General features: G+C 46.1%; 1 protein-coding gene across 2 annotated transcripts in view; it reads right to left on the minus strand.

Moving 5' to 3' along the window:
- ZBTB20 (zinc finger and BTB domain containing 20) overlaps positions 1–8,423 on the minus strand; it is a 453,606-nt gene extending 445,183 nt beyond the window's left edge. For both annotated transcript variants that reach the window (XM_084301334.1, XM_084301336.1), the window contains exon 1: positions 8,301–8,423. The gene's annotated coding sequence lies outside the window, so the exon portion shown is untranslated. The remainder of the gene's footprint in view (positions 1–8,300) is intronic.
- Between the last annotated feature and the right edge of the window lie 475 nt (positions 8,424–8,898).

Below are 8,898 nucleotides of genomic sequence, written 5' to 3' on the forward strand. Positions count from 1 at the left end.
GTCTCCTGTAAAAAGGGACTCGGAGATTTGCAGGGGAAAAAAAAAAAAAAAAAAAAAAAAAGGTAAATTCCAGAATTCAGAAATGCCTTGCACCAGGGAAGAAGACTGAGCTTTCTCTTGCCCAGCACAAAGTACAAAACAGCCAAATGTACTGCAAGAGTACAACTGGCTTTTAACCTCATTCAGGAGCAGCTGCTTTCACAGCAGTGAAACGTTTCAGGCTGAGCTTGACTGACTTAGTGGATAAATGGTTTGAAGTTGATATAGCTCAGAAAGAATCAACTCATTTAGGAAACGTCAGTACCTTAAAAACATTCTTCTTCTATTCAATCGGAGCAAGTTTTGAAGCTTTCAAAACTTGGCCATGGCTTGGAGAGGAAAATGTAAGCAGTATTTTTATGAAATGCTGGAAATTACAAAACACTGCTTGGACTTCAAATGGTTCACCCATGAGTCAGCAGAGGCTGGGCCTTCACTGAAAACTTGCATTGGTCCTAACTATTTTATTAGTTTAGCGCTAGCAAAAGGTGCCAGATTGGTAGCCCCAGGCGCTGCATTCTCTATTTATCCCCAAAGCAGGTACAGCAGGAGGGCAAGCCATCTCCGTACCAACCCCTGCTATGATTCCTCATGTCAGGGGACTTGGTGACAGGAGGGTGATCTGGTCTTGGCGCTGCTCTGCTTTCCTGATGTCTCTGCTGTGGCTGCCCGCACGAGGGCCAATTCCCTATGTTGTGTTTCAGGAGGAGGGGTTCCTAAACCGCTGGGCCTACGAAAGGGAAATAATGGAGAATCATCCTACAAGCATCCTAGGAGACATGTTGAGAAAGAAGAACCAGGGATTATTTTCTTTGTATTATATTCCAGCCGTCTCAAAATGAACGAATACTGGGGAGAGCAATGAGGCCAGAGAGAGTCAATGTACTGAGTACAAATGAGATTTATATGTGGCTTGAGTCACTCCAGCCAATTAGCTACCCACCAGGCTGTTTGGTTTATTGTCCCTACTGGGTAAAGATTTAATAAGCAGTCACCTAGATGAGAAGCATGAGACTTGCAGAAAGGAAACTTTTCACTACTCTACACTGAAAACTTGAGCCCAGTCCTGCAACAGCTCTGCAGAGCCGATTCCCACTTCCCACTGATCTGTGGATGGCTGCAAGATGAGGCGCTTTATTGTGACAGTCCACAAGGTGGAAAATATGGGAAATACAGGACAATCTTTCATTGTATAATTACCATGTCAGAAATCTTCCGCACATTCCAAATATTCTAAGGGAGTTAATAAAGCTTTCTTCATTTTTTAATCCAACACTCAGACTTATCCAGAACTTTGACATTTTCCATAGTACGAAAGTACAAAAGGCTGGATTTTAAAAGCAGATCTACTGGGGAAATGCGCTGTGTAGGGAACATATTAAACAATCCCGCCTATGTTTGGAAAAGAAATACAGATGCATCACAACGAGGAAGAATGTTCAAGAGCATCCCGAAAAAACAGCAGCTATTTGAGCCAAAGGACAGGATGAAGTGGGCACAGCAGTATAAAGCTGACAAGCAGATTTAACTGACAGGGACAGAAAGAATTGGAGGCAGCCAAAGCCTTAGCTACACTAGGGCTTCTTCAGATCCTACGTGCACTCTAACTGAAGCTAAAAGCACCAACGAGAACGTTTCTAAAACTCCTTCAGATGGGAAGAATCCTAAAAGCAGCAGCAGCAAAATGGAAAATGCAAACTTTGGGAAATGATAGAAAAATGAATGCCTATCGAATATAAGTAAGACTGGAAACAAAGCAAAAAAAAAGGCTAAATTAGTGGAACGGGCATTTCTTGACCTTACTTAGCAGTCGTGCCTGGTATACAAGGCTTTAGCATACTTTGTAAGAAGGCTTCTTGTCCTGTTAATGCTGCTCATTGCAACACAGCTCAGAGCCATTCATTTAAATGCAATTTTTTGTAAGGCACTGTCCCAGCGGGTGTGGCCCGGTCTCCTGGGAATAGCATTTGTTAGTTTTAGAGAACCAGCAGAGGGAGCACATTAGCAATTAAACATGGTTTCGCATCTGTTTGTGCCTAAACAATGAGTTTGGGGGGCTTTCTGTTTGTTTGTTTTTATTTTTATTGTCAGCATTCCTCCCTGTCACTAATGCCAATGACTCACACAGCTATCAGATTGCTAGGGGTTGAGGAGCCAAAGCCACAGAGAATAACAGGCTCCACATCCACCCCGCATAACATGTTAGCAGACAGAGGCTTTTACCTAGGTGTCTTTCTTCCCTCTCCCACATATCAGCCTCCACCTTACCTGTTCCCGACCACCTGCCCCTGAAATCTTGTGCTGCCACAAAACCACTACTCCCAAACTCCTGCACTGGGACCGCTAACTTTCAAGCCAGAAAGAATGGCATACGGATCCCTAGGGAGGGAAGAGAAATCAATAATTAACTTTCAGTCAGCTGAAAGGACAACTCTGAAGTCCGTAAGGTAACTTTCCCAGTCCTACGTCAATAGCCACAAGGGGCGGATCATACTTTCAGCTGCTGATGGTTTTAGAAGCAAGGTATTAAAAAGCCCGTCTTATAGTGGGGAAAAAAAAAAAAAAGTCAGTAATTTCCACACTGTGTTTACCTCAGGATCAACTGGCACACCACACTTGCCTGCATTTTTAGCTCTACCACAATCCCAAGACAAATCTACTACGGCAGCATAACATTAAGAGGTCATCTCCAGACGTAGCTTACAGAATGGCAGCACTACTGACCTGCAAAAGATGTCCCAAAGATGCTCTGCAGAGGGGGACATGCACTACCCAGTCGGGTTTCCTTGCCCCTTCACCACAGTTATCAACTCCTGATAATCCAAATTTATGTGATCACTGATTTGATACTAGCTCAAATATTGAGGAAGAACATACTGGCATTAGTTTGCCTTTTGTAGTGTCATTTATACTTGTACAAAGCAGACAGAAAATGTTAGCTAGGGGTCTGTGTTCGCTTACTTCACCAAAGCACAAGGAAAGGTATACATGTATGAGACAGGGCACTGATGAATAAAGTCCTGAAGATGCTGCCAGTGCCTGAATTCAGCGGCACTGGCTTCTTCTACAACACCTTTTTTACTACGAGGTGTTGAGGAGCAGCAGAGCAAGGGCAGCACAGGCCGTGGCGCTAACCCTGGGCCTGGCGGGTGGGATATCCGTGGTGGGGAGAGACCCCTCTTTGGCACCACAATCTTTCGGTCTTTGTGCTTGCACAGACCATGGCCTTTCTTCCCGTGGTGCCACCTAGCGCCAGCTCCTTCAGCGGCTCTCTTTTCCCTACGGTGAGCATCTGCCCCGCAGGCCTCAGGCTGGCACCCTAGGCGCCCACCTCACCCAAGCCAAACCCCAAGGCTAACATCAGGCTAACCCATCAGGCTAACAGCATATTTGTTCCTACAGACGGCTCTATCTGACTGGCCCCGTTTCCCACTGCTGTATTTTAACTGTTTCAAGATGTAGAGGCTGCTGCGTGTGAGGCAGAAGAACTTGGGCCCTCCTCACACACCTTTGGGGTGCGCAGCGGCCCTCTGGCAGTGGCATGGGGCTTGCCTCCCTACAAGCAACCTACCTGCCCCAGGGGAGTGCTTTTACGAGACCCCTTCCCAAACCCAACGTCCACCAAAGCCAGGCAGGCAAAATGCCTCCGTGGGACACGAAGAAACTGAAGGACTGAGCAAAAAGAAAAAAAAAAAAGCATGAAAACGTCAAGTGCATAGGCGGTAAACATCCAGCAATGCCAATTTCCTATTAAAAGAGGATTGGATCAGTGCTGCTAGAACTAAATATTAACTTTTGAGATAAATAATAACCAGGAATATAGGTGACGCTGTCAAAGCCAAAACCATCCCGGACAAAAGCCTTTGCCTTTATTCACTCCTCACTGAAATGTGGATAAATCAGTAAAAATCTGCTGAAGTTAAAGCTGTGTAGGCATTACAACAGCCCCTCCGAGTTTGGAGCACAGTTAAACACTACTCTTTTACCACGAGAAACTAGGATCATTGGAACGGATAGATTATTAAAAATCCAATTTATTTTTCCCAGCTGATATGGTTTGTTTACTTTCTGAATCTTCTTGGGCCAAACTAACGCAATCAATGAAGTCAGTTTCACTTTGATTTGCCATCCTTTTCTCTCTGTAGCACGGTTTGAACTGCCGACCTTACAGAGGGAACAAGTTATTGTTTAAAAACAACTATTTCCAGTACATTGTTTCATTAAAAAAAAAAATCTTTAAAGCATATATAAGGGGCTCGAGTTTTCTAAAAGTTTTGCTTTTTAAAAAAAAAAAAAAAAAGTAACTTGAAGTTAAATTTCAGTATTTAATTCTCCATTAACATTTACAAATCTCTTTCAGTAGGAGCTCTTTACCATACAGACCACACTGTAAAACAGTCCTATAAAATGAGACAGGAGTGAAACCAACTAAAATCTATAAGGCCACAGCATGCCATCAATTTCTAAACAGAACTCCTATTCAAATCGTTCTGCTTAAAACCTCATATGGCCTGCAAAAATGAACAGGGTTTTCTTGAAATGATTTAAATAACAATTTATCTAAGACTGTAATCTCTCTTGTATGGGATTTGTAAGCCATCCCACAGAATTCTCTAGCAGGGGACACTGTTCCCTATTTACATCAAAGTTTTATATAAATAATAATACTTTTTTTTTTTTTTTGAGATTTTCTGCAGCTGTTCTCCCTTATGAATAAGCTGGGCCTATGAAGAAAATGTGAAAATAGGAAAACTGTGAGTAATATTTATAATAATGATATATCCAACTCAGGAAATTGCTACAACTGTCTTTATCAAAATAAACAAGATTGGTATTTTTTCCTCCTGTAAGAGAAGAGCAAAATCCTCTACTATTAAAATTAATCTGACGTGGTATTTGTTTGGTATTTGGATTTGATTGTCTTATACCCCATTTTTGGTCCCGTTTGAAAAAAACAACAACAACAACCACCCAAACCAAAAACCACACGCACACAAAACCCAACTGCGTTGCTTTTCGTCTCGCAGGAGTGGAAGAGGCACATGCACACGCCATTCAGTCCAAAATTACTCTAGCTACAGGGCATGGCAAAGCATGAAATAACTGCTCCGGAGCACTTCCTCGTGTGGGTGTGTTAGATAACTGTCTGCTCCAGCACTAAAATAAAGTGTGCTGAGACCCAGACGACACCGGGGAGCTCCGCTCTGGACCACCAAGTGGGCTGGGGGCATCTGAGCCCCCAGACCCCGCAGCAGCCTGGGCACCTGGTGCCCCTTCAAACTCCGCTGTGCCCCCTGGCCGAGGGGCTTTTGGCTCGCTGGGTTCCTGCCACAGCATCATGCACTGGATTTAAGTTTACTTAGGCATACTTCACCCTTCGCTGTCATATCCAGATTGCAAAAGGACTTTGTGCAGTCAGGAAGGGCTAAGACTTATTAATTTTTTTATTATTATTTTATAGAATATACTTAGGTTTCAAAGAAATTGAAATGCCTCTGATGGGAAAGTTTTCACGATTAAAAAGAGACCTTACTGCATCACGAAAAATGTTTCTCCCACTCCGACTCTCCGTTCTATGCTCACATTTTTCTTCCCTGGGGTCTTCACGAAAGGAAGAGATACACCACAGTCATTTTAAAAGTTTTCCTCAAACCTAAAGGTGAGGCTGGGCTTAGGCACAGCGTGCGCGCGGGACTCCCAAGGACGGGTCTGCCGGCCTCCCTGCCGGAGGAAAGCCGGGCTGCTGAAGGACACGGACCTGCCCTGGCTCGGGACAGAGCACCAGGTGCCCGACAGCATGCACACCCCTCCAGGGGGGCTGCTGCTGCAATCCTGCTGTGGGCTCAGCACTAGTCCGGGCACCGGGAGCTTCGTCCACCGTCAGGGCCCCCGCGCGCCTGGCGGGACTTGTGCATCCCCTCCGGGCCCAGGTCTGAGTGTCAGAGCTGGAGGTGGAAGCTAGAGGAGGAGAGGCAGCACCTTGCTGCAGGAACAGGTCATTTGGAGCCCTGAGCACTGCTCGAGCCTACCGGCAAAATGCTGGCTTAGAAGCCTGAGTAAAAAGAAGGAAGGGGGAAAAAAAAAAAAAGAGAGAGAGAGAAAAGAAAAAAGCGAGAAAAAAGCAATGAATGTCATTCCCTAGCTAAGAGATGAGCCACCAATTCTTGGTACAGCGCTCTGTAAAACCTTGAAAAGTTTCACTCGGTTTCTGGAATAAAGCTTCTAATAAAATGGAGCAAGTAGTTTCTGCAGTTGTCGTGCCAGTGAATAGATCTGCTGCTTTGGATTTCAATTAACTTAGTTTGTTCAGCGAGGAGGCACTTCGGTTGAAACTGGGGAGCTGCAAGTTAAAGGACAGCTAAAAAAAAAAAAAGCAAAACAACAGGAAAAAAAAAAAAAAGCCGAACCTGTTGGCAGCAAAAGTTCTCACTGGCTGTAACATAATGAATTTTATTAAAACATTTCAAAGGATCTGAAGGTTTGGGAGAATCTACCAGGCAGTCCCAGGTGGGTTAGGAATAAAGCATTATGGACTTCTTTGTGCTGAGAGGAAGGCCTAATGCATTTTTTTAAGAAGTCCGTCCCTTGCTATTAAATAAATAACCTTCTATTAAAAAAGGTGATTGTTATTGCTGAGAGATCTCCACCGATCAGCGTCCATTTTCTATAATTACTTAGGATTCTCCAGAACATTTTATGTAACTCACTTCCACTGACTGTCTCTTTTCTTTTCTCTTTTTTGTGTGTGTGTGTGTGTTTTGTTTTGTTACCAGCAGAGTAACAGTCTTACTCTCCAACAGAAATGACAGGAGCTCAGATAAAAAGACCATTTGAAATGGATCGATTTAAGCAGCCTTTAGAACCCACGATAAATCTGGGCTCCAAAAAACTCGACAATGCTAGATGGGCTACGAAACGCATCGCCAATCCCTCCCCAGGAAAAATAAAAAAAGTAAAAGGAAGAAAAAAAAAAAAAAAGGAAAAGAAAAGATTAATTCGGAGAAAAGCTTCGATGTTGGAAATTACAAATAAGCAGCGTGTTTGTGGAAGGGAAAATGGTAAATAAATAGTTACTATTTCAGGACAAAATGGCTCGATAGATTTCATAATTTGCCACCACTGTAAAAAATATCTATTCCCTTCCCTCCCCCCCCCCTTCCCCGCCAATACAGACGGAAACGCGAGCATAACCATGCAGAAAGTGGGAGGGTGGGGGGCAGCCAAGGATACGAACTCCCTCTTAGAAAGTTTGAATTCTTATTAACCCAGTGATGCCTCCAGAACGTGACGTTCGATCAGCAACACAAGAAAGTTGCACTATACGTCTCCTTTCTCCCCGGGAAAGGAAACTGGAAAAATACTAATAATGAAAAAATAGATGTTAAAAATACCCAAGAGGGAAAAAAAAAATAATAATATAAAGTGCACGTACGATAACCCAAATTAACCCCCTCCGCCCCCGCACCAAAACAGACAAACAACGAGATCTCCGGCTAAAAATCCCGTCGGAAGGAGTGGAACCTGCTTTCTCTTTTCTGCTGTTATTATTGGATGTATGGTTAGGCATGGACTTTAAACTTATAGCGTATAGATAGGCACAAAACAAAGGACGAGAGTCACCGTTAGCCCCGGCATTACAGCCGGGAGTCGTCGGCAAATAGTAATAAAAGCCCGTTTAGCAGTAAATAAGGAGGGCATGATATATGGACGGACAGATGGAACTGCATAAACAGAAAAAGAAAAAGGCAGAGGGACCCACAAACAGGCGGAGAGGGCTGTTTTACAAGAGTGAAAGATATTGATTTACTTGGAACTAGTGTTGGAAAACAAACGTATTTGTTTCCTTCGCGATTGGGGGGGGGGGGAGGAGGAAGGAAAAAAAAAAAAAGTGATTAAAGTGAATCATAAGGGGGCACACCCTGCAATAAGTCCATGGGGGGGGGGGGGGGGGGGAATATATATATATTTAGAGAGGGTAAGGCCTTCTGTAGATGTTCCCAATTTGCAGCGAGCGGCTAGGGCTGCCAAACTTACACCTCCAAATTAAAACCCGGGGTGGTGGAGGGGTGAGAGAGGGAGGGAGGGAGGGGGGGGGGGGTAGGCTGGCTGGCCGGGTTCGTGGGGGAGCGGAGGCTTGGTGTCGTGCGTGTGTGCGTGCGTGTGTGTGTACCCCCCCCCCCAAAAAAAAAAAAAAAAAAAAAAAAAAAAAAAAGGCGAAAAAGCCAAAAAGCTCGCTTCCTTCCCAAAGTTGGCCGGCCTACCTTGTTCCCCCGTCCTCCGCTCGCCTCCTCATAGCCGCTGCCTCCCCGGGAGCGCGCAGCGTGCGCGGCTACCGCCTGCCTGCCTCCCTAAGGGGTCCATTTTCCTGCTCGGGGCGGTGTGTGTACACCACACGCGCTGCAACCTACCTTCCGCACCGCGCCGCGGCGACGGGAGAGGGAGAGCGAGAGCGAGGGAGCGGGCGGCGGCGGCGGAGGAGGCAGGGGAGGCAAAGGGGGGAGCCGAGACAAAGCCCTCCCTCCCTCCCTCCGCCCGGGCTGCCTCCCCTCCTTCCCCGCCGCTCCGCAACAGGTCGCGCCCCGGCCGGCACCGACGGGGGGGACCGGGATGGATGGAGCGAAGGAGGGAGGGATGGAGGGATGGAGGGGGGGGATGCTACACGCCCCCGGAGTGGGGACAGCCTGAGGGGAGCCCCCAGAGGTGAGGGGACACCCCCAAGAGGTGAGGGGATCCCCCGGAGAAGAGGGGACCCCTCGGAGAGGAGGGGACCCCCCGGAGAAGAAGGGACGCCCAGAGGTGAGGGGATCCCCAGAGGTGTGCGGACCCGAAGAGGTGAGGGGATCCCTGGAGAGAGGACCC

The sequence above is a fragment of the Netta rufina genome (genome assembly GCF_964035555.1).
Source record: "Netta rufina genome assembly, chromosome: 1".
Taxonomy (NCBI): Eukaryota; Metazoa; Chordata; class Aves; order Anseriformes; family Anatidae; genus Netta; species Netta rufina.